Source organism: Corapipo altera, unplaced genomic scaffold (assembly GCF_003945725.1).
Source record: "Corapipo altera isolate COAL_440 unplaced genomic scaffold, ASM394572v1 0, whole genome shotgun sequence".
NCBI classification, from domain to species: Eukaryota; Metazoa; Chordata; class Aves; order Passeriformes; family Pipridae; genus Corapipo; species Corapipo altera.
In genome coordinates this window covers 84,847,305-84,872,195 of record NW_020884872.1, presented here as the reverse complement: position 1 = coordinate 84,872,195, position 24,891 = coordinate 84,847,305, and the positions used below count along the sequence as shown (strand labels likewise).

Here is a 24,891-nt window from a genome sequence, read left to right as displayed (position 1 = left end):
TGAAGCAAAGAAGGTGTTGAGTACCTCAGCCTTATCCTTTTCTTTGGTAACTATGTTCTCCTCCATGTCCAACAAAGAATGGAGGTTTTCCTTGCCCCTCCTTTTGCTATTGATGTATTTATAAAAATACTTTTTATTGTCCTTAACACAAGTGGCGAGATTAAGTTCAAATTGTGCTATTGCCTCTCTAATTTTCTTTCTACATGAATTAACTACATTCCTAAACACTTCATGAGCTGCCTGCCCTTTTTTCCAAAGACTCTCTTTTTTTCCCTAATTTCCTGCAAAATCTCCCTGTTCAGCTAGGCCAGTCATCTTCCCCACTGGCTCACCCTTTGGTACATAAGGACAGCCTGCTCCTGCACCTTCAAGATTTCTTTCTTGAAGTATGTCCATCCTTCCTGGACCCCTTTGTTTTTAAAGTCTGCTTCCTAAGGTACTCGCCAAACCAGCCTCCTGAATAGGCCAAAGTCTGCCCCCCAGAAGTCTAGGGTAGAGGTTTTGTTGATACCCTTCAATACTTCACTGAGTATTGAAAACTCTCTCATTTCATGGTCACTGTGCCCTAGATGGCCTCCAAGAACGACATCTCCCACCAACCCTTCTCTGTTTATTAAAGCTGGTCTAATGAGACCCCATCCCTGGTTAAGTTCATTTATCAGCTGCATTTATCAGATGGACCTTGTACCAATGCTATAGAAACTACTTACAGGTCTCATATTAGTGATACTGTCTGTGATCCACTAGTAGGGATGCACATGGTCTGAAAACTTTTTTTTTTTTTTTGATTCTTTTAGTACAAGTCAACAACTAAATCTTTCAAATTTACCAGAGTAATATCAGCCACTAATCCTCTGGAGTCCAGTCTTTGCTGTTTTGTATGTTTTGCCTTTCTGTGTTGCTATTTCCACCAGACTGATGGAGAATAAAGGATGGGAACAAGGTTTAAATGGGAAAGAGGGTCTCAGGCTTTCTGAGTTGTATATGGGTTTATTCTCAGGTCCAGACAAAATTGTATTCCTCTGGATCACATTTAATATTGTGATGATTTAATCCTGGTGCGCAGCTGAGCCCCACAGCTGGGGGGATGGGGGAAAGAATGAGAAGGGTAAAAGTGAGAAAATTCATGGGTTGAGGTAAAGACAGTTTAATAGGGAAAGCAAAGGGTGTTTTTCAAGCAAAGTAGAACAAGGAATGCATTCACCATTTCCGATGAGCAGATATGTGTTCAACCACCTCCAGGACAGCACAGCTTCATAATGTATAAGCGACTTGGGAACAAATGCCGTCACTCCAAATGCCCTTCACTTCCTTTTTCTTCCATTGCTGAGCATGGTGCCATACGATCTAAAATACCCCTGTACTCAGTTTGAGTCAGCTGTTCTGCCTGTGTCCCCTCCCAGCTCCTTGTGCACCCTCAGCCTCCTCACTGGTGGGGTGGAGTGAGGAGCAGAAAAGGCCTTGGCTATTTGTAAGCCCTGCTCAACAATAGCAAAAGCATTCCTGTGTTATCAACACCGTTTCCAGCAAAAATCCAAAACACAGCCCCATATAAACTACTATGGAGAAATTTAGCTCTATGCCAGGCAAAGCTAGTACAAGTATACAGATGCTGAATTTTTTTACCAGAGTAGCAAAACACCTAATAGACCCTAATAGATTATGTCCATTTACCTTTGGTTTGAATTTTTATTTGATAAATAAAGTTAGGATTACATTTAATTTTTAAATGGATAACCTTAACTACTGAAAGAACCTTTTGTGCATTACAATCGTAAACATCTCAGTATAATTTCCTAAGCACAGAATCTAAGTGTTTTCAAGCTGAAATCAATAAAGGTTTAAGAAGAAAACCTTTTCTCTCTCAGCAGAAGGGATGGTAATTTTCCCTGAAGAACTCCTTCAGTCAGACAAACAGAAAGTGTTTGTCCTGCTACCTCCTTTGGTACTTGTGTGGATTTCACCTTAGCTCACTTGGAGCTGTGTTAGGAGTCAAGAAGAGAGCCAGACTGACATATTTTTAATTTCTGGTAACAAAATCAATACAAGAGACTTTGTCAACCAGCTGCTGATGTGCTAATGTGGATGAAGAAGATAGTTTGCCTCTGATATTTTCAATGTTAAGAGTAGCCGAAAGCTGGTTTGACTCAATAATCAGTGGCTGACATGAAGGACAAGAGATCTTCCTCCTAGAGGACAACTGTGACTTGTGCAGTGCCTTTCAGATGGCTGAAGGCTGTCTTGGCCAAATTTCCTGCTTCTGTAAAAGGCAGAAGTGTTGCTAAAATCAATGGAATAGCTTCATTTCACATCAGTAAGTAGATTCCATCCTACACAGTATCTTCCTTCTTCTGGTTGCTCAGAATATTCATTCTCCCAGTTCATGTCACAAAGGTAGAGGGAAATAGCCCAGTGGACTGAACAGGCTATTGTGCTGGCAATGGAAAAGGAGAAAGTTCTTACATGGAATGTACAATTTTCAGGGACTCATCAGCCCCTGAAAGTAATGTGATGGCCAAGAAATGCTTGATTTTGCAAATCTTTTGGGGTGGATGTGTCCCTGTTTAAGTCAGTGATTGTAACCAACACTAATTATATTTTTTATGTACAGGATCTCCTATCTGAAATCTTCTGGCACCTACTGAAGTTATCTCATAATAAATACAATACAATATTATCCACAACAAACAATCTAACAAATAACATCAGTAACGTTTATGTTTGGAAGACAGTAATGGAGAACTGAATCTTAAATACAGAAATTAAGGGAACTGCTGGTGGGTGGGACAGATATTTGGGTATGAGATTGTTGTTTCTGTGTTGGAAGTAGGCAGTCGGAATCAGTGTATGTTGAAATCTGTAGGCTGAACAGTCAAGGCTGGTGAATGAGAATGTCTCTGGGGGTGGCAGTGATGCAGTGGCATTCAGAAGAAATGTTACCATGGTATTCACAGACTGATGTGAACATATAAGACATATAGAAGAAAGAAAGCTCTGAAATCAGTGCCAGGATATGGACAGGAAAAGCAAGAGGATGCTGAAATCTCTCATTATCCAAAAGTGGCATTCTGCCATTGTGTCTTAGCAATTTTCTTTTCCTTCACTGCAACTTCTGTGTAATGCACTTTCTGGCAGTGACACTCAACCATTTTCAATTTTTTTTAGTTATATCTTCAATAAAAATTGTTACTCAAAATTTTGTCTTTTTAGTATGAAATTCAATAGCCAACTTTTGGTCATTACCATGGTAATACGTGTTCATTTCTCTAGGTCAGGACACTCAGGTACTGTATTGCATCAAGGTTTGATTTTATGTGCACCTCTAAGGAAGTTCTGGATGATGATGCAGTAGGATACTGCATCTTGTAGGATGATGATGTTGTAGGATACAACACCAGGAGTGCTGCAACCAGGATGGGCAAACAGGTCATGGCACGGCAATTTGCATAGGAGGATGTGCAGGATGGGTATATCTTCAAAGGAGACTTCAAAGTCTTCTACTGGCCAAGTGGAAAGACTTGCAGTCCACATAACGCAGCAACTGGGTACCATTCTGTGACCACTTGCGCAGACCAAGGGTGCTCATCCTACCTGCCTCTCAAAGCAGAATGGTGGGCATTCCTCTGAGAGCAAAGGCTGCAAGTCTGAGGGGTCTGGACCATCTACCCCAGCGGCAGCTGATGCCTTCACATAGGTGGAGATGCAGTACAGGCCTCAGATTGCAGGAATTACCTGGACCTTTCTTGTGGTGCAGGGACAGACAGTAGACCTGCCCACAAAAGGTGTGCCCTAGTGCAGGAGCTACTGCTGGACCACCATTGATAAAACCAGGAGCAGCCTGAGGAGTATCAGAAGGATTACAGACCTTGGGAGCAGTGATAAAAGACCCTAAAACACAACATAACACTTGTTATGACCCATCAATGTGTGCTCGCAACCCAGAAAGCCAACCGTACCCTGAGCTACGTCAGAAGCAGTGTGACTAGCAGGTCGGGGAAGGCGATTCTGCCTGTCTGCTACGCTGTCATGAGACCCCAGTTGGAGTACTGTGTTGCCCTCTGGGGCCCTAACATAAGGACATGGACTTGTTTGAGCAAGTCTTAAGGAGGCTGTGAAAATGATCAGAGGGCTGAACCTCCTCTTCTGTGAAGACAGGCTGAGAGAGTTGGGTTTTTTCCACCTGGAGAAGACTCCAGGGAAACCTTAGAGCACCTTCCAGTACCTAAATAGGATTACAAGAGAGCCCCATTCCTAGAAGTGTTCAGGTCAGGTTGAATGGAGATGTGAGCAAGCTGGTCTAGTGGAAGGTGTTCCTGCCCATGGCAGGGGGATTGGAACTAGCTGATCCTTAAGGTCACTTCCAGTTGAAACCATTCTATGATTCTGTGATTGTGCTTTTTCCGGGAAGATACTCAGCTGAAACATCTTGCTCAGTCTGCTTCTGTAGCAGCTGAAGAAGAAAATATGCTACTTGCTTTTTTTGAATTTGTCTCCTATTAATTACTGGAAATGTCCCGTTACAAGTACTGTGTCTTTATCTCATGTTGGTACCTGCATATACAGCACCTAATACAAAGGGTTGTGTTCTGTTGTTGGGAACTGTAGTTCCTGCAGGCATACGAATAACCAGTGCTACTGGTCATAATAATCATAGTAATATTTCTGGAGTTCTTGGGGAAAAATGGGGAATATATTTTTTGTCCGAGATAATATTCCCATCTTAATTAAAACATTTATTAACGTCTAGGTTTGGGTGCTAGCTATTAATGAGTACATTGTAACTAAGAATCCCTCATAAATATGTAAAGCACGTTGGATTACTCCAAGTGTGTCTAGAACTATAAAAATCGTATTTTCTTAATGGCAGTACTAAAATGTAACGTGTTCATAAATCTGTTTATATGAAAAATATGCAGAAACTAATAAACCATCCAAAGCATTATGATTTGTGAAATTTAGGCCTGCCATCTCTGAAGGCACCAATTAAATGAAATTGTGATATGATGTCTATGTTATCACTAACTACAGGTGTATCACTCATTCTAATAAAATTATTGAAAGTGTATTAAAAATAAGAATAAAATATCCTGAAAAATATGCCATAGCATGTTTTTTCCCATACATCAAACTTTTATATTTCAGTGCAAAGGTGTATCTCACCACAGTTACAAGAAGGTCACACTTTTTTTTTTGCAAAAGTCATAGAATTTGCATCTCAGATAATGTCAGTAAGGTAATAATTCCTATCTGAAAGTTGTTATCAAGAGAAATAATTTCTGAGGGTGTAAAAATATTTGAGATTTCATATTTATTAGACTGATGCATCTTCATATCTCTAGTTTTGATTAACAAGTTTACACAAGGATGGAGCATGTGAATTTCTGGGGTATTTTTAGTGACTGTAATGATCTTTGATAAAAGCTGTCCTACAATGCCATCATTGTTATATATAATTCATCTGATAATCCTTTATCTGACAGTGAAAAAAGATCCTTTAAAAGATTGCATAAGCATTTCAACATTTCTAGCCTAAATATATGTAAAACTACTCAATTATATAAAGTATTTAACTGATATACGGATTATAAACTCTTTTCTCAAGACTGGGAAAACATAATTTTAGCTGATAAATGCTGTATTCCCTCAGGGATTCATGCATTCTATTTACAGGAGTTTCCTATTGACCCCCTAAGAGTTGCATTGCAAAGCTAGACTATATATGAAAAACAGCCAAAAGTGATTGTATGTTGAGCTTAAACATTTAAGTGTTGATCACTAGGAAGGGATATTATTTTGGATAGTTACAACCTAACTATTGTCCTGTCCTATTTACAGGACAAATACAGGATATTTATCCAGCTGCTAAAATGACTCAGATGAATTAGGAAATCTTCCCCATTAGGCAAACAAGCAAACATAAACACCCAACAAAAAACCCACAGAGAAATCATAGGGCCAAGACCATGGCTTGTTTCTTAGAGGGAATAAAAATAGTTTCAGCTAACTAAATTTGGTCTTATGTGCTGGAAGAAACTTGGATAGATTTTTATGTAAATGTAATGGGAGTGTCCTCTCCTGGTCATTTGGCCTGGGTGGGAGCTTCTCTGAAGATGAAAAACATTAATGAGGAAGAAGCAGCAGCTTATGCATAAATTAAACCAATTTTCTCCTCTTGCCTCTGTCATACTGAAGTCTCTAGGCATCTAATGGCCTTTCACTTCCTGTCCTCCAATTTTTTATATATATATATATATATAAATATATAAAATTACAATTAAAAAGATCAGGCAATTTAATTAGTTAATGTTTATAAATCTCTTTCAATATGAAAAGAGCTCTGTAAGGGGGTTGCATTATTAACTGATATTAATATTTGCTCAGAAATTGAAGTTGAAATTGGTGACATCATTCGTGTGCATAAATGAGCTTCTTTTAGTTTAATGTATTTGTTAATTGGCTTTTCAAACAGGAAACGAAGTTTTTTGCTGTTTTGGTTTACAAGATTCAACTTTATCAGCTGACAGTGAGTAAATGAATATGTTATTAATGCAGCCCAGGCAGTCAGAAGATACTGGGTATTAACAGCATCACAGGGAACTCTGTAACATTTCCAATAAGGCAACATGGAAAGAAAATGGTAGAAATTTAGGTGAAACTGTAGCACACCTCTAGCCATACCCAATTCAGGAACTTGAAGGGGGAAGGAAGTGGAATAGAAAATTCTTTCCTCAAAGTGGTTAAAAGTAGATGTCTCTATTGTTTCCAGAATTAAGATAAGGAACTTGGATGAAGTTTGTGGGAATCTTTATGAAAGAGTTCAGGATTATAAATTGTTCCCAGGAAGGACTTTTGTCTGGCATTAGTATGTGTTGCCTTAAATAATGACCTTTGTGATCGCATCTTTTTTTCTCATTCATCATATCACTGAGTTTATGCTTTGTATTTTCTCCTGTGCAGTGCATTAGGAAGTAATCTGAGTCCCAAATAACTTTGATGACTTCCATTCTATACCCACCTGATTCACCTCCTTAACATTGATTTCAAAAATTATCAGGACTTCGCAAATGCCCAGTGGTATGTGACACATTGGCCAGCTCCACCTGGAGGATTTGCGCTTTTTTTCTTGCATTTATACATTTAAAATTGGTACATATGGATGTCTTCCATGGGTTTATCTCCATTTCTGGAATTGCAACATATGAGTGCTGTGCACACTTTAAGGCCCTTGAACATTTTCAGGACATCCCTTGTTAATGGGCAACCTGGGGATTTGGCAGCGACATAACACAGGGATTTCTCTTACCATTTAAAAGCATGTGGTCATTTCCAAGAGGAAATTTAACTATCCATGACAACCACTGTTCACTAGAAAACCTAGTTAATGGAAGCATGTAGGGTGATTGAGTGGAATTGGAAGCACAATTAATTTCTTACTGTGTCTGCATGTTACTGGTTTTGTTAACCTCTTGAAGGCTGAATGACTCATAAATGTGTTTACTGCTAGCAAATGACCACTTATTACCAAGGAGGAGTGGCAAGACAATTGGTTGTATGAATAATAGGCAAAGAGATGATTTTGGAAGAAAGTAGGTGCCATTGAGCAGTACCTGCTTTGAACTGTAAGAATTTGACATGTACTTACATACTTACAAAAGTTTAGGTTGAATAGGGCTCTGTGCAACCTGATCTAGTTGAAGATGTCCCTGTTCATTGAAGGGGGATTGGATTAGGTGGCTTTTAAAGGTCCCTTCCAATCCATACCATTCTACAATTCTATTACATGCAGTATCTGAGAGAACCTCACTGCAGCTTGGGATACAAGGATTTTAGCATTCTGTCAACCAATGAGACATCACTGGTTGATGTCCCAAGTGATGGTCATGAGGGACATGATCAAAGATATCTTGTATTCCCTCTTGGAGGACTTGGGAATCTTTTTTTGTTTTTAGAAGTGTTTTATTTCCTAATATATCTATAACTCAAAAGTCAGTGGATCTGCTTTTTCTCCTATGTGTATTGGCATAGGTTAATTTGTGAATATTTTAGGTGGGAGAATTGTGCTCTCACCCACGGGTATGTTTTGCTTATGTTTTGGATAACTTGGTGATGCATTTTAAGGATAAAGAGTTTTCTTTTAATATATGAGGTTTGGTTTTGTCCTTACTGCTCTTTTGTTCCAAGATTTTAACAGATAACTGAGAGGACATAATTGTTGGACTTGGGACTAATCTTAAGCTTAAACTTAATGGAGTTACTTTCCATGAATTCTGTTTAAAAAAAAAAAATCCATTATAGCTGAAGGAAGGTACTTTTGAAAGGGAAGGTTAAAAATGTGAATGCCTGGTCTAGAAGTTTGAAAGAAATAATACAAATATTGTAAGTGAAAAAGAGTGGAATTTATAGAATGGTGAACATCTGGACAGCATGACAAAAGGAGGAACCTTTAAACTGAGGATGAGAGCAAGAGGCACTACTACCATTCCCATCCTCCCATTTTGCCCTCTTCCAAAAGTAAACTCAATAGACATGTAGTTCATTACCACAGGTAGTTTAATCCACATTTAAGTGCCTTATCCACCTTTAATTGCTTCCCATCCCATCTTCTTTGCTCCTGTTCTCATTGAATATGTTTGGTATTTTTCCTCTTCTTTACAGACTTACTCCTACCTTCTCTCCTGTGGTGTCTCACCCACCTTTCTTTAGAGATAAAAGATTTTTTAAATTAAAGTAGTTAAATAAGCAGGAAAGGAAATTCAAATGTGTAGATTATACAACAGATTTTTATTCCGTATTTTATTGTATATTTATAAGAGCTAAAGTGTTGTGAACCGTCTGCATTGCTGATAAATACTCACTGGGCAAATAACCACATGGATTCTGGCTATTTGCTTTTCACTTTCATGTTTGTTTTCCAGTTATTCTAGCAAACATGTTTACTAGCAGGAATCCCTAAGAAATCCAGCAGTTTTTTGAAGGTTGTTAGGTTCCTCATTAGGGAGTTGATCTTAGGAGTTAGACCTATTCTGCTTATAAACAGAAAGTAACAGTCAGAATTAAACACTGTAGCTAAAAGATGATATTTTAAAGATTTACAATAAACTGCTGCTGACTCTTCACAGGTTAAACAAATATCAGCACAAAATATTCATTGTGCAATTGATGTAGAACAAATAATTTGTAGAACCACGTAAGCAATGTGTGGGCAGTTTCAGTAAAAGAGACTAATTAATCAAAGAAGTAATTTGCTACTAAATTGCTGCCTATCCATAACAGATTCAAATTCACTGCTACTCTTACCATAAGAAACTCTTATGAAGACATGCTACTGCTTGGAAGAGGTTGTGTGCAATTGTAAGCCTTGGCAAAGTTTTAAAAGGACTTGAGATTCAAAAAGATTCAAATCTAGTGTTCCATCTATCATGTCACACCAAGGAAGACTAATAAATTATGTTACACTATTTGTCATATATGACCTGTTCTGTGTTTTGCTTCTGCCTCACTACAAAAACGATGAGACAAACCTAGTTCTAATGATGGTGTTCTTTTGAGGACTAAATGTTGCCCAATCATTTTACAGGTATATTAATATTTATAGGGTTGTGCACATATGCACTGTAGCCTACTTACAGTGTCTATTTAAACAGTTGATTACACAGCAGAACAGTTTGTCCAGTCTAATGCCTTTCTGTGCTGCATGTTGTCTTGGCTGGTTGGAGACCCCCAGGGAGAATGCCATCACAGGGTAGGGGAAAGCTCAACCAATACTGAATTTACTTATTGCCACTTTCTGCCTCTGGTATGGGACAAATTAGGGCTGAAATGAGCTGCAGAGATCAGAACTATTCCATTTCAGTTTCTGAGAGAATTTTTTCTGACAGTGTACTGGACAGCAGGGAGGCACAGTCCTGCATGTAAATTGCAGTCAAGGATATGTTTGCTGTAGGCTGATTTATCCACTTGGGAAGAAGCAGTTAACCTGTGGACAACACCATGCTGTTCTAACTAATTCCAGTATATCAGCTAGCTTATATAGAGCTAGAATAGATACCAATGCACTACCCTGCAGGCTGCAATGTCGACGTATGCTGGAATGTGAAGTCTGAGGATCACTGGCTAAAAGCATACTTCACTTCTTAATATTTCTGTGAAATGAGGCTGCTGGATCACAGCAGATGTAAAGGGGTATGTGAGACTGGGAGCAAGACTGGAATGCCTGTCTGCAATGGGTCCTGCACAGGACTGGGGAATAGAGGGGTGGATGAGAACCTGCTCCCCAGACCTTTGAGCCTCTGTCACATGAAGGGCAGCTGGGTCCTGTGGAGCAAGATGGGTGCAGAAGTGCTGCTTTTCGGGGAGCTGATTACTGTGGACCACATTTCCTCCTCTTACATTGTCAAGTGGGGAAGGGGCTTGAGGCAGCATGCTGGAGCGTGGGTGTCTCACTATGTTCTTTCTGGGTTTGTGGGAAGAAAATGTCAGTCCTATCAAACTGAAGTGTAATCAAGTCATTAGTTTCCCTTGCCTCTGGGAATACATAGCCAGAAGAAGAGAGAAGAATAAACAGAGGAAGGTATATTAAGGGTTGGAGAAAAAACAAACCACTGTGATATTTATATCTTGCTGCAGTGATTTGACCACAGAAACTGATTTCTTTATTTCTTCACTGTCTGAAGGGAGATTTGCCTTGTATTTTCATGGTGGATAAATTCACCATGTGGATTTCCTTTCCCAGGAAGTTTTAGAGCCACCAGATTTATCTTACAGCAGATTGGTGGATACTGCTTCAAAAAGTGTGTTATATTGGTCACTAGAGTCAAACCTGTTCTTTTTATTGCTTATGACACCAAAACATAGATCAGTACATATCTAGCTTAATGCTTGAGAGAGGTCAGTTGATTCTGTAAGCTGACCTGGTACTTAAACCAAAGCTAGAATCATTGGAGTCACCATCATATTTGCTTTTGAAATCAAACTGATCACTTATAATCTTCCCATTAGCATTTGATGTCTCTTTCTAGCTTGATAATTTGATTTTTATATTTTATTTATTTCTATTATTTTATATATCTTATTTATTCATTAGTTTATACAACATCTATTGCAACTATACCTGGAAGCTATTGCTACATATATGTCTTTTTTCTGGAAACGATCAAACCTGGCCTCTGGGAACTGTTGATAATGTATCCACAGGAGACAGTTTATGACAAAAGCGGTAGAGGATGAAGTTTCTCTTGCATTGGAAGGTGTTTGGCATGGCAGATATGTGTTCCCTTGCCTTGCAGAGAACTTGTAGAGCAGTTACATTGGAAGGTACCCCAAGGCTGCTTGACAGAGGGGTTGCAGTGCCTGGAGTGACACTATACCCTGACTTGTTTTTGTTGAGCCCAGCCTTGTAAATCCTAATATATTAAGAGCATTGGCTATCTTATCACAGTAGCCACTATGTCTTATAATATCCAGACCAATTGTGCCTAAGGACACGGATAAATTCAGCAAGTTGTAAAGGTGATATAAAGACAACTTCTCCCTTTCCTTCTCCATTATACGGGGCACAGTCTAAGTAAACCAGAGAAACAAGTGAACCAGAGAAACTGCTTAAAAGCAGTGAACTTCTCTAAGAAGCTCATTGAAACGATGCATTTACAGATAACTGGAGTTCTCAGCTACCACAGTGTATGCAATTTCGCTAGTAACTTACTCCCAAGCAATACTATTGAGTACTTCAAATTCAGAATTGAAAATTTAAAGTTTGTGTGACCCAAGAAAATTACTTTATCCCTTACATTTATTCCAGTTGTGTTAAACACTGTAAGATACTGGGCCATCATACTGCACATCTACTGAAGTTTCCAAGTATTTGCCGCAAGCAACACCAAGTAGATTGCATTGCAGAAATCTGATCTGATATCTACTGAAACATATTTAGCTGGCATGAGCCTGAGTAATACTGTTAAATGGCATTGAAAAACTGCTGTGCATACATTAATTTCAGACAATGTGCATATTATCCTTAAAAACTCCCAGTTCCAGAAAAGAAGATTACATGAAAGATTATTCAGCACTATGATGAATGATGATGCTTTTCCTGCTTTTGACATGGAATAAAAAGATGGACAAGGTACAAAGTAAACTAACATCTGAAAGATATGCACATTTCCTGAATTAGTATAGGTCCCAGGCCTTGGCCATATTGATCATCATCACTGGTCTACTCTGGTCTCCAATTGGGAGGTCTAGAGACACACTATCTATAACGCTGCTGCTTCCTTTGAGAACACATGCAGGATCACTCTTGAGGAGAAAAGACAACGCAGAAAGAACCGTGTCTTGTCAATACCACCTAAGGAGTCTTTCCACTGTGCCTTTTGCAACTGGACCTGTCTATCTCGCATTGGCCTTTTTAGCCACCAGTGCACTTGTAGCAAATGTGGGTAGAGCCCTTCCCAAATCTTCGTTCGTGAAGCCTAGCCATGATAGGTCCCAGATGGGTGGTGGCATCTACATAAAGACCAGACCCTAGACATTCAGTTGGATGTCTAGGATGTGGTTTTACTAAAGGATTTGAACATTTCTGGCTTCCAGGAGATAAGAGATACATACAGCTATTGGAGAAGACAAATTTTAATTTCCATTTTGAAAATGACTTTTTTTCACCTAGCAGCCATTGGGTTCCTGAACTGTCATGGTGACTGTTTCAGCCTTTTCTAATTCATGGAAAGTCTTTATTGTCATGGCTTTTGAAGAGACAATGAGCTGAAAATGCTCCTGAATGGCTCTTCTTGTATATGGTCTCTGGTCAATGCTTAGGTTTTAATTTAATGTTTAACATCCTTCTAGTCAAGCCTGATGAAGGAGTGCCAATTACATTCCTCATGGCTGTCCACTCTGTTAGCCAGTTGCTGAGCTCTGCACTCTGGCAGTTTATCACAGGTTGGTTATCAGGTTTCAGGATTTCCCATACACAAATTCATTTATTTTCTGGTTTTCCATTTTCTTTATCTATAAATCTTGTCTATTTCCTCTCTAAGTTAGGCTACTTCAGGCTATGGACTGAATATCAAAAGGTGACTGAGATTTTGCATTACTGATGGAAAGGAGTTCCTTCAATCCTTTATCCATTTTTTGTAGCTATCTGTGAGGAAAGAAAGAGGATGAATCACATTTTCAGGGAGTATGTGTAAAGATGGGATGCAGTTTTGATTAACCTTCCCTGCACACTTAAAAGAGGTTTTTTCCTTCGGATTCATACATCAAGAAGATGACATTATATGTGAAGTAGATTGGTCTAATTTCTGTGGAGGAGATTTAATTTATTGAAATTTTGTTTTATTAGCTGAAAACATTTTTGGATTGCGGTCTGTGGACTTAGTAATACAGTTGTGCATGACTTGTGCCATATCAGTAAATACTTCCTACCATGGTTCCATCAGTTGCATTCAACCTAATTCCAGTGCTTAACTCGGGCAGTCTCCCAGTAAAATTTTTGGCATCTGCTTGAGAGGAGAGAGGATGACAAGTCTGCCTATTATAACGAAATTTCTTTTCCTCCGTGAGTAATGGGGAACCATAACTAAAACTACCCATTCCACATCTGAAAATGATGGTGAGTGATCCAAGTGATCCCAAGTCAGTGATCCAAACACAAGGATCTCAGGTGAAAAGATGGCATAATTTTTGGTGCTGCACCACTATCAAGATGTAATGGTAGTGTTGACCTCATCTAGATTTTATACTTCTTAGAGATAATTGGACAGAGGTCAAGGAACAATTTAGTCAGGGTTTAAGTGTCTGTCTCTCTCTAAAGATGAGCTTCAAGAGGGTTTTAGGTTGGACATAATTACCAGTTTATTAGAATACATGCTTTGAGTATGTATTCTAATACTCAATTCTAATCTTTAATTTAAAGATGATGACAACTTCCATACTAAATCAGGAGAAATAAATTAATTTAGACATCTAAAGCTTCAGAGAACCTGCAGAAATATCAGACTGGGTGGCTCTTTGAGGCTTTAGATAGGTTTTAGGTGTCAGGTGATGTCCCAAATTAGGTGGGATTAGAGGAACTTGGTTTAACATGGCTTTAATTGTGGTTGTTTTGGTAGCATCTGATACCAAAACAGTGTTCGAAAACTTAGTCATGCTCATGAGCTAATCTCCATATATAAGATCCTGAGATCTTGTAGGTTGAACATCTTGCTCTTTATCACACTGGGGTGCCTATGGCACAGCAGGGGGTTAAACCAAGTCTGAGGAGCCACAAACTGATGCCCAAACCAGTGAACTTGTGACCTGCAAAGGGCAGCAAGCAACTACTGCCCCACTAAGATTTTTCTTATGCAGTTCTTCTTTTTCATGGAATTAAAGTATATTACTTTACTAGTTTCTTTCTGTGTCCTAATTCTGCAGCTGAACCTTCTGACATGTTACCTACATAGCTCTGAATTATGTATCAGGCATAAAACTGTCAGAGGCTTCTTCGGAAAATTTGGCTGGAAGGCATAAATTCCCTTCCTCTCTTCATGCCTTTCACCTTGAACTTGTTTTCTATGGGGACTGTAGAGTAGCTGAAAATAATATAGTAAAATACTATATGTAAGATAATATAGTAATAAAAGAAAGAGTATGACAGTGAAAGATTCTTCTTATAGGCAAGCTGAAGACAGCATTGCAGGCTTATTCTTTGGTTGCTGCATAGCTACCTTTGATGACTATGGCTCAGTGGAATGTAAAACCCCATACCGGGAAAACATTAACACAATAATTTACAGGTTATTTTAGCAGAGACATGAGTATGTTGATGGTGTAATCTAGAGAGAAGTCCAGAAAAATATTCATAAATGACATCTCATTGATTTTGATATTTGACTAACAATATAGAAGTGCTAGAAGCTTGATCATTTTTTTTTTCCCCTAGAAATATGAGGTGCCAACCCAGAGGTGTCTTCAATATGTTCTAGGAGGGTTGTGAAAAAGATCAAATTCCATTCTTGAAGTCAGTTATGCTGCTTGTGACAGAGGAAGGTACAAATAAACGCATTCACATAGGGAAAGATACTTTGGGAAATACTCTAGGTGGTAGAGCTGTGGATTGTAGAGCACAAAGATTCAGTGAGCATGGAGATGTGTTTTCTCAGATTAAGAAAATCAAATATTTCAAATCAATCTCTAGAAGTGACCCGAAAATATTAACCACTGTTACTTTTATCTGTCATTCAAAGCTTTGCACACCAAAGCGTGTCCTTACTGAAAGGTAACATGCAGTTGCAGAGGAGCTAGGATCGGAAGTTGTAATAAAGACACTGACATTTTGAGTGTGATTACTGAGAATGATACTGTAAATACCAGTTTGCAGATGAATAAACTGAGGGGCAGACCTGTTTACCACACCTGGTAAACTGAAAGAGAGATCCCAAGAGTCCTGGCTCTCAATCCAGGCTCTGACTGCTACTAGCCTTCTAGTATAGAAGAACATTCTAATTTACACTATTTGCTATGCAATAATGTAATAATGAATAAACGGACTTTCATGTAGTAGCAGAAGCCAGGAAATGAAAAGTAAACTGTGGTCTCTTTTGGTCTCAAATGTTTCCCAGTTCTATTTAAGCAAAAAACGTTTTATCTGTTCAAGTTGTGTAGGACAATATGTAGGCAGAAGATGCTTTATGCATGAACTTCTATTTTCATTCTGATTTTAACAATTGGCATTGAATTCTGTGTTAATTATCTAAAAAAAATTCAGAGATGATGGTAGAAATATGAGATCTATGATAATAGGAACATGTTGCCATAGACACAACTGTTCAATGTAACATTGGGACACTGCTGTTTAAAGAAATCCACTGAAGTTGTATTTCACAATGCCCTGAAATTATGCAGTTGTGAAAAATTAATTATAATCCTTTCACTGAAGTACTAGGGTGTTGATGCTAAAATATTCGACAAACTACTTCAGTGCAGAGGGCTGTCAGATGACAGAGAAAGTCAGTGTATAAGAATTACTGAGATACATTTAAAAGTTTTAATTCTAGTAGGTGGACAACATTTTTGAGTATTGGATAGCTTCATTATGAATTTTAACAGCTTCAGTTGTAGCTTTGGAATTTCTACATCTCTTTCAAAAATCCATCTCATTAATTGGCATGAAATGCCACTATTTATAGAAAATATAGGGGAAGAAGAAGAGAACAATGCAAAGCAGAAGTTTAAAATGAGGGCTTTCTGTTACAGGCAGTAACAGGTTTTGGGGTTTTTTTTGGTGTGAATTAGCAGATACATCTGCATCTGGTCCAGATGACCTTAACTATCATCTAGCCTGATTTCCTGGCCAGGACTTCACTGAAATTATCAGATGTGTATTTTGTAGTTTGGTTGGTTTTTCAAGAACATCATATACAGCAGCAGCAGCATCCATTAATAAGCAGATTACTGATGAGTATTTAGAGAAATACATTCTTATCATTACAAAACTAAACTTTTGCATGCACATAAACACACTTTCTGCCAACCATTAAATTTAATTCTCATTACCTTATTACATCACAGGTTTTGTGAAGGACCGGGAGTCATCAAAGGTGGGGAGATGAGCTACATTCCTGTGTTGGTTTGGTGGAGGATGGAAAAAAGCCCTTCCTATGGTGTATGTTTATTTTATTTATTTCACTTATTTCTTTCTCTTCAGACTAAGATTTTTAAAAAATCAATAGCTATATTACATCTCTCCAGCTCACAAAAGACTAACCCAATTGCATTCTTCTGTTTTCTAGACATGAGTCACCTCTTACAACAGATCCTCCTATCCTCTTCCCTTGGGAGAATCTTCTTATAGTCCAGTTTGACTTGTCTTACTGAATCACTAAAAACTCCTAGTGGCCTTTCCTTCGTTCTGACTGATAAATAAAAGCTGAAATATCTCTTGCCCACATGCCCTTCAAAGGTACCTTCACTGAAGACCCACACAGTGTTCAGAATACTGTTTGATATCTGTATGATGCCCTTACACTGTATCCAGTGTCCCAGTTATTGTGACTGGGCAAATATTCACAAACATCTCTTACAGAATATTTCAGTAGTGGATTCCACTTTGAGTGTGGTGATGAGCAGGGGATAGAAAAAGATACTTTCAGACTGTATTACTCTACTTTTGTAGAATAGTTATAGTAGCGCTGATAATCTGCCAAAAGAATAACAGGGAGGACTGACTCTTTATAACTGAAGTTTACATATAAACTCAGTATTATTGCATGTGCATTTAAATTTATTTCATACCTTAAAAAATATCAGTGAAATTCTAAGATGGATTGTTTTAGAATTGGCTTTAGTAGACATAGATTTTCATTCAGATATATCATACTTTACTCTGATTTTATTTATTGTTTGGACCAGATTCTCATATTTTATAGGATGGTAAATATTTATGACCCTGTTGGAATTAAAAGGTTACTGGTATTATGATTGACAGTAGACGCTGGCTTTGTTTTTCTAAGAGATTTGATGTTATTTTTAGTTAATATGTGAAATGGGGCATGCTATAACTTCTTTGGGTCAAGGGGACTGCTATTTCTAGAACTATTTAAATAAAGTATTAAGAGAACAGAAAATATTCCTCTTGGATAAATACAGCTCTAGTCAATTGATATGCTGCTGTCAGAATGCATATCTCATTTAGTCTTGTCCTCCATACAAAAGAGATATTGACCCTGTGTACTACACTGGGACTAATTTTGCATATAGAAATAATAACAAAATGTTTATAGACAGCCCCATAACCAGAAGGATTGCCAGAGATTTTTAGCTTTTTTAAATAGTTACAGTGCTAAAGTCAGTTTGCTTGTGAAATATCATCAGATTATAACAGTAATTTACATTTTATAAGATATTTCAACTGAAGACATTCTCTGAATTTATCTGATCTCCACTGCTTGTGACTCAAAGGAGTATTGAAGTAAGAGGGTATTCATGGAAGAAATGTGCAAGGCATGATGTTTTAAGAGGAAACTTAAACTACATGGAAATAATAGAACTCCTTAAAGAATATCAGTAAAAAAGGATTCTTTAACTGCTGTGAAATAATAGATTACTATCAGTGTAAAAAGTTTCTATTCCAATGTAAATTGTTGAAAATATTTTTTTGGGTTGTGATAAAATTTTCAGTGATAAAATGTTGAAGTAAATAACTTTGACATTCTAGACTAATTTTGATTATATCGAAATCCTCTGTTTTGGTGCTGTCATATGCATTTACTTTAAAATATTAAATTACTATTACACTTCCGTATTCTATATTTTATTTTTCATATAGTCAGCTTTTTTTCTTTGCAGAAAAAAAATCTTAGTGGGTTAAATCGAAAAAGTTCTTAAGGACATTTTCAAATGGATTTTGTGTGCCAAATTCTCCACAGCTAAAGTAACTGAAAAGAGTTAGGTTTACAGAAAGAAGTAATCATGCTTTAACATAGCATTTGAGGTATTTCCTTGAACCTAGAACAGCAAAACATGACAACTGTTGTTCAGTCAGTACATGTTGGGCATCACTACACAGTCAAAAATAAATAAATAATAAAAAAATCCCTCTTCTTTACCATGATGCCATTAATTACAGTCCCTAAGGAGATGAGGTCTGACTGCTGGGATTGGTATTTTCAGCAGCAGTTTTCAGGAACACCACGTGAAATTCTCAAAAGCAATGGTGGATTCAAAACTACATTGCCTGATTAGTTGGGCATGATTTAGAGAATGTGGATTTTTCCACTTGTTGCTCACGAGTACTTTTGCTTTAGGAATCCTGTTTGAAAGAAGATATCATTCACCTTGTTTTAACAATTTAGAAATAGTATTTCAACTGATGTGTAGGTGGCATAGAGGGGTGGAATGGAAAGAGGGGTGAGAACAAACAGCAGTGCTCTTCTCGTTATGGTATTACGAATGGAAATTAACATCTTAATGGTTCCAAAAAGTTGATTCTTATATACATAGGTTCCCCACCTATACACGTGTATACATTTTCCCATTTCAGTGGTGCCTAAGTTTTAAAACTCATTCTGAGTGCTTAGTGGAGACAAGTAAAAGAGCATTACACCCACTGTAAGACATCAGCAATAGCAGAGTGATATCAATATGTAAATGACAGAAGGCCATGAAAAAAGAAACTTTTTTCTCAAGTCACTTGTGTTCCTGAATGCCTCAGTTGACCAGGGCAATGCAATTAACAGCCATCAAAGAGGTGTTAGGATGACATGCAGAAAAGGTAAGTGAAAGACATAGGTAAAAGTGTTGTTTCTGAGAAAGACATACACCCTGACAATTGGCTATAATTAATCTGTATTTTAAAAATAAGGGACAAACCTATGGTACCAATGGAAGGGCAGTCATAGAATTGTAGAATGGCTTGGGTTGGAAGGGACCTTAAAGATCATCTGGTTCCAACACCCCTACCATGGGCAAGAACACCTTCCACTAGACCAGGTTGCTCAAGACCCATTCAACCTGTCCTTGAACACTTCCAGGGATGAGACATACACAATTTCTCTGAGTAGCCTATTCCAGTGTCTCACCACCCTTATCATAAAAGATTTCTTCCTTATGTCCAATCTAAATCTATACTCTTTCAGTTTAAAATTGTCCTGTCACTGCAGGTCTTGGTAAAAAGTCCTTCTACACCTTTCTTATAGGCCCCATTTAAGTACTGAAAAACTACAATAAGGTTTTCCTAGAGCTTTGTCTTCTCCAGGCTGAACAACCCCAACTCTCTGAGCTGATCTTCACAGGAGATGTGCTCTAGTCCTCCGAGCATCTTCATGGCCTCCTCTGGACCTGCTTCATCAGGTCCTCATCTTTCTAATGTTGGGGCTCCAGAGCTGGATGCAGTACTCTAGCTGGGGTCTCTAGAGAGCAGTTTAGATGGGGAAAAAATCACCTCCCTTGACCTGCTTGCTGGTCATGCTTCTTCTGAAGCAGCCCAGGATATGATTGGCTTTCCGGGCTGCAAGTGCACAGTGCTGGCTCATGTTATTTTTTTTATCCACCAGTATTCCCAAGTCCTTCTCCATAGGACTTCTCTCAGTCTATTATTCCCTTATACTGGTAATTACCCTGATCCAGGTATAACACCTTGCACTTGGCCTTGTTGAGCTTCATGTGATTTCCATGGGATGACTCCCCAAAAGTCTTTTTTTATGGCATCCTCTCCCTCTAGCATATCAATTGTACCACTTAGCTCTATATCATGTTTCATAACTTCATAATCACACTGTGTAAGCCACTGTTAAAGATACTGAACAGTACTGGTCCCAGTATTGACGCCTGTGGAGTATTACTTGATAATGATCTTGATTTGAACATTGAGCAACTTTTTGTATGTGGCCATCCAGCTGATTCCTTATGCATCAAATAGACCATCCATCAAATCCATAACTCCAATTTAGAGACAAAGATGTTGTGTGGGACCCTGTCAAAGACCTTACCGAAGTCAAGATAGATGATATCAGTTTCTCTTCTCTTATCCAGCAGCACAGTCACTCCATCACTTCATTGTAGAAGGCCAGCAGATTATTTAGGGGTGATTTGCCCTTTCTGAAGCCGTATTGGCTGTCTGTAATCACCTTCCTGCCATTCATATGCCTTGACATAGCTTCCAGGAGGATTTATTTCATTATCTTACCAGCCACATAGGTGGGGCTGATTGGTTGGTAGTTTCCATGGTCCTCCTTTTTGTTCTTTTTGAAAACTAGTGTGATATTTCCCTTTTTCTAGTCACTGGGCACTTTGTCTGACTGCTGTGACTTTCCAAATATGATGGAGAGTGGCTTACCAAACACATCTGCCAGTTCTCTCAGGACCATGGGGTGCACCTCATTGATTCCTGTGGAGTTGTGTATGTATGGCTGAAAATAATACAGCTGAAAATAGTTTGACTTGGTGGCTAAAAGACCAGCTGAAGTAAGGAATGAAATAATTGGTAAAACTCTACAGGAAAAGTCCCAATCAGTCACGGGAGTTTTTTTGCTGAGTTTATTGTTGCTGCCAGGATGTTTTTAATATCTTTGTTTGGGTATTATTTTTATTATTTGAATAGCACTAGATGGAAAAGTATTTAGATCGGCTGGGTGTCTTCAAGTATTGGGGGTCACAGGTCCCAGAGGAGATAAATGTATAACATGTATCACCAGTTTTCACAGAGGTAGGCTGATGACAAAAATTTTTGTAGCATTGTATGTATAGTTGTAAAAAATGTCTGATTTATGCACACTTTTCTTAGATTCTATAGACAAATTGGCAAACTGTATTTGTAAAAGCTCTGATTATAAGGGAATCATGTATTTACACCTGTGGAGGTTCATTATCCTGGTTTATTTGGCTGTATTTCAAAGAGATTTCACTGTACGAAGAGATTTTTTTCCTCCTTCATTTTGACAATATACTTATTTTAAATAAATTTTTATTTTTTTTAAAGAAAAAAGATCATTACATTTAGTACATTATTGGAATAATTAGATTATCTGTCTATTTATTGAACCTTCTTTTGCTTTTGACTCATAAGACTTCTAGAAACTTCTTGATTCTTCATTTAAAATCAGTAAAACATAGAAAATACACTAATTGCCTTGTAAATAGTTTCATTAATTATCCTTTGCTTTCAAACACTGCAAGTTTGAAATAACTTTTCAAGAACGGGCTAAATTTAAGCATATTTTTAAAACAAGGTGTTTATCTCACTGATCAGATTTCTTGTTGAGGTTTGTTAATATATTAAGCTAAAATTGTTATCAATGTAATGAAGAGGAATGCATGGCCAATGAATGTCCATGAATGTACTCTCTGTTCTAAATTCTAACAATTTTTTTGTTTAATGAAAATACTGACTACATCAAAAAAACCCCTACGCCTGTGTTTTCATGGAAGCATAGCATACTTCCTCTGCTACACAATTTTATATCATATTTCCCAATCTAAAGATAGGTTCCCTTGAAATAGTTTCCTCAACTAGAGTCACAATACAAAAAGTAAAATCCTATGAATTTTGACACACATGGGTCTTCATTACATACAATGCAAAATCAAGTTGTTCTTATACAAATTTACAGTAAGAGATTTAATTTCTTTTTTTTTTCATACAAAAGGACTACAGCAATTTCCTCAGTGAAAATTACTGGAGTTTTATTTTTAAGTACTGTTATAAATGCAATTGAACTTTGGAAGTTCATTCCTTCTTCATTCATGCTGTTACCATGGAAATGTAGATTTTATGCTTAAATGAATTAGCTTAGTTCATAAATTATACTTCATAAATTATAAAAGTAAAATGTTAATTCATTATTGGGGAGTGATGGCAATCATGAAAAGATAGATATCAATTTCCCCAAGTTTCATTTTTCCCCAAGTTTTTCAAACAATCATGGTAAATTAGTTTTTGTGGGGAAAATAAGCATAGTTTCCTAATCATTTAAGCTTTTTAACTTGTGTTTAGCTGGGGGTGTTTAGTCTGGAGAAAAGGAAGATGAGAAGAGACCTTACTGATCTCTACAACTACCTGGAAGGAGGTTGTAGAGAAGTGATAGGACCAAAAGAAATGGCCTCAAGTTGCACCGTGGGAGGTTTAGATTGGATATTAGGGAAAATTTCTTCACTGAAGGGATCGTTAAGCATTGGATGACGCTGGCCAGGGAATTAGTGGAATCACCATCCCTAGAAGTGTTCAAAGCACATGTGGATATGGCACTTGAAAACATGATTTAGTGGTCGACATGGTGGTGGTGCTACGTTGACGGTTGGTCTTGATGGTCTTAGAGGTCTTTTCCAACCTAACGATTCTATGATTCTATGATTTCCATATTAAAAATAAGTGACCACCTAAAGCAAAGACTGTATTCCCTTCATGAGAGACTTTGAAGAACAGATTAGACAACCATTTTTCAAGAACAGTCTATATATGCCTAATCTTCCCTCACCAAGAAAAACAGCCTAGATAATCTGCTGGGGTTTCAGGTTGCTATGGCCTTTAATATGACAGTGAATGGAAATACCTTTTTGGAGGAGTTATTATGAGAAGAATGGCAGCTGTCCTCTCATAGTCACAAAATGGAACGCATTATGGAGACCTGTTAGTAATCAATTTGAGTGAAATCCAGGAAATTCAACTGTGGATCTTCAGAGCCAAAAAAATCTTTGCATCCTGGGTTTCTCAACTGAGGCATTAAAGGGGTTATGTCTGCTCCATCAGTCAGATAGGATGAGGTATAAAATAAACTTGATCCATGGGTTACAGGTACAGGAGAGGAAAAATGAGGTTTTGAGTAACTCAAGGTGAAACTTAATCAAATTCCTTTTTATTGTGCCTCTGTTCCTAGTTTTGCAGTATTTTGTTTTACGGTCATCATGAACAATGAGGAAGCTTTTCCTGAGAAATTCACAGTCATAGAAAAGACACAGAGGATTAGGCTATTGTTCACTAATTTTTTTATTTTTTGTTTGGCCTTTATTTATTTATGTTTTAAAATTGCTTATTATAAATGGTTTTATGGCTGTTTTGAGATACTAATTTCAAAGCCTGGTTTATAAAATATGTATTAATTTTAATCTTGAGAAGGAATTATTTTCTAAGTAAATTATATGTTTTTGTTATATATCTGATCAAAACCTTCCTCTGTGCAACCACATAGGACAGTAAGCAGAGAGTTGGGACTTTAGGAGGAAAAGTGTTAAATGCTCAAAAATCAGACAAATGTATTAACAAGATTGTGCAGGAAAAAGGGAACAGAAAGTTTTCAGGAAAAACTGTGGCTTAAGTTAAATCAGACCAGGGCAAGGTCTTTGGTGTTTACTGGCCTGGAATTGAGAAAGAATATTTGACACAGCAGTTTATACATCAGACTGCCAGGATGGCAGAGAGCTGTTTACAGTACTGGAGATGAGAGTTTGTAAATAGGTTTCTGAATAGATATTCAGCCTTTTTCTGAAAATGTTGAGGTTTTCTGAGCTCAAGCTGCTGATGTAGTTCCTTTGTCTGTTATGATTTACTAGGCTTTGCTGTAGTGGACAGCCTAAGAAAGCCTTCTTCCCAGCTGTGGCTTTGTTCCACGTTCTTCTTTCTGCAGTTGTTTCCAGGTACCCCATAGATTCAATCCACTCTTTGTAGTCAGCATTTACTATCTAGAAATTGTAGACTATGGTACCCCAGACCTGTAGTTCATATCAACACTTCTTTCAATATCCCACCCTGCAGTGTGGATATCTTCAGAGTAATGAATTTCTTGTAGCTCTGGAAAATAACATTTCTTATGACAGTTTAAGGTCTTATAAATGGGTAAAAGAGTAAAATCACTGCAGTTTATAGCTCTTGTGCTGAAAACATAGTCATTTAGGCAAGGTAGGACTAGTGTGCTCTATAGACTCTATCACTGCAGTGTGCAAAGACAGGGAGTGATGGAGCATGACTGTAGCCATAGTGCCATGATTGCACAAGCCAGTACCTCCAGCATCACTGGGAAAAGAGGGAGAATTACACCCCTGGCTACTGAAAGTCAGTGGCGCGGATTATCAGTGTTGATGCTAATAAATGTTGCATAGCCAGACCCTACAAATAGCTTTGCAAACCTCTGCCATTATACCCAATCTCCTGCAGACACCTGCTCTCCTCTCTTTTGGAGGACAGGAGTGTCATTTCTCCCTCCATCACTGAGAGAGCAAACCTTTCCCTCTCTATTTTCTGGGTTTTTTTACCTAATCTTTGCTTTCTTTGTGATCATCAGAGGGTGATCACAAAATCTCTCTCATTGCAGCGAGTCTTTTTAAGACAACTTACTGTGTTTAACCACCAACGTGCTGCTTAAGTAAAGTGGGGCACATTGCACTGTCATAGAGCACACACTGAAGAGTGTTGCTTTCATTACTGCA

General features: G+C 37.8%; 1 protein-coding gene and 1 long non-coding RNA gene across 10 annotated transcripts in view; both read left to right on the top strand.

The window, feature by feature from the left end:
• Positions 1–16,865, top strand: part of LOC113955492 — a 38,918-nt gene extending 22,053 nt beyond the window's left edge. Inside the window, exons 2-3 of the long non-coding RNA XR_003530588.1 lie at positions 16,546–16,639; positions 16,767–16,865. This is a non-coding gene — a long non-coding RNA (uncharacterized LOC113955492). The remainder of the gene's footprint in view (positions 1–16,545; positions 16,640–16,766) is intronic.
• DLG2 (discs large MAGUK scaffold protein 2) overlaps positions 1–24,891 on the top strand; it is a 999,036-nt gene that overhangs the window by 231,354 nt on the left and 742,791 nt on the right. The gene's annotated exons all lie outside the window — the stretch shown is intronic.